The following is a 1862-nucleotide window of genomic DNA, read 5'->3' as shown; positions in this document are numbered from 1 at the left end:
ACTTTGTTGCTGTCATGTCACTGCACGTAAAAATGCTCTCTACTTTTTGGTTCCAGCAGGCTGGTCAGGAGTCAAGTCTTATTTTGCAGTGGAATCCTGCACAGGACCCATTTCTTGTTGGTCTGGAGAACTGGAGCTTTGTGAATATTCACTGCTGGCGCCTGGTTCAAGAAGCCGATTTTCATAGACTGAACAGGTAGTAAAGGAGTCTATTTAGATGTAAGGGTTGAATGGAGGGGTTTTACATTTCTATACATTTTTTATGAATTATAAAAAATAAATGAACACACAAAACCACATCTGCAAATAATCAGAAAGATCTAAGACTGTGTTTAGAGACTTGAAGAGAATTTTCACTTCAGCAAGCATCGAGAAGGAGTGTTTTGCTAAAGTGCTGTCACAGCCATAAAAGCAAGAATTTTACATCTTTTATTAGCACTTCTGATTTAGGAAGCTGAAAAGCACTTTGACTCATATGTGAAAATGAAAATACTGAAACCCAAACGTCTTTTTTTCTGGTAATAAATCTCCATTTACTTCTGAGGGTTGTCTCATATGCTTTTTTGGCATATTAGTAGCAAAACTGTTTCTTACAAACCGAAACAAATACCTTTATGTGTGTCTTTGCAAGAATGCTTTATTTCTAAAGGAAAAAAAAAAAAAGGAGTAGGATTTGGTGAATCCATAGATATTGTTGCTTCAATGACTTAAAATTCTTTGAAGAATCTGTTTTCTCATCAGTATAGTATTAAAGCATCAGAATACTAATAACACAATTGATAACTGGAAATCACATAACCTTGATAAATCCTTTGCAATTTAATATTACAAAATACCAAATTCATTCAAGCACTGCTGAAGTGAGTATTCTGAGTTTCCTTTTGCATCTGAAGTTTTGTAAGATGAGGACACTTGCCTTAAGCCCCAGACACAGCTGGGACTGAAATGATTGAGCCCTTATTCCTGGTCTTGCCTTTTTTTCTCTTCACTTGACAACACATCGTCCAGCAAAGGAGCAAATCAATAATAGTGAAAACTTCCTCTTTTTCCCTGGAGTGTTAAAGAGAACAGGTTCGCAGACCAGTATACATAGCAGCACTGGCTGTTCCTTGACCAAGACTAGCCATTTTAGTGTGGATCTAGTAGGGAGATGAAAAAGACAGTAAATAATGACAGGGGCAGACAGTACAGCCCTGTGGGCTACACACAGGCCATCTGAGCTCCGAAACCAATTGGCTGTGTGACTTTGGGCTAATGGCATAATTCCTCTGTGCCTTAACTTGGCCACAAGCAAAATGGGACCTGGAGGCAGAACAGTCTTGCTTTCCACAGTTGTGGTATTAGATCAATCTTTGTCAAATACTTGCAAAACCCAGGTGCTGGGGGTAGTATTTTCTGTATTGATTTTCATTTTAAATCAAGCTGGCATTTAAACAATCTTTATTGGAGGCTTTATTAATGTCTAAATTGTTTGGGACAAAGAATGATGAGTTTGAAAATAATGACAAGTGTAAATGAGACCAATGTGGAGAGTGCAAAAGATTTTTAAATGCTAAAAGGAATATTTAATTTTTTTTCCCTAAATGACAATGTTTCAATCTAGCACAAGGTTCCCTTAATGAAGTCCCTATGTACTGTTTTAGGAACTGCAATGTGCCTATCCAAATATTTCCATTACTCACCTTGGCATCTGTTGCTTATGGTAAATTAGTCCTCAACCCTGGTGCTCTGCACACTGCATCCACTGGTGAAAGGACCACTGAAACATCCTCCTGGTCACTGCTGTGTTTATCTTTTGGTGGCCACCTAACCGGATGCTCTCTTCCAGTGCTTGTTGAGGTTGAAATGATCCAAGAGCTAAA

Source organism: Ovis canadensis, chromosome 17, assembly GCF_042477335.2.
Source record: "Ovis canadensis isolate MfBH-ARS-UI-01 breed Bighorn chromosome 17, ARS-UI_OviCan_v2, whole genome shotgun sequence".
NCBI classification, from domain to species: Eukaryota; Metazoa; Chordata; class Mammalia; order Artiodactyla; family Bovidae; genus Ovis; species Ovis canadensis.
This window is presented reverse-complemented; position numbering follows the sequence as displayed.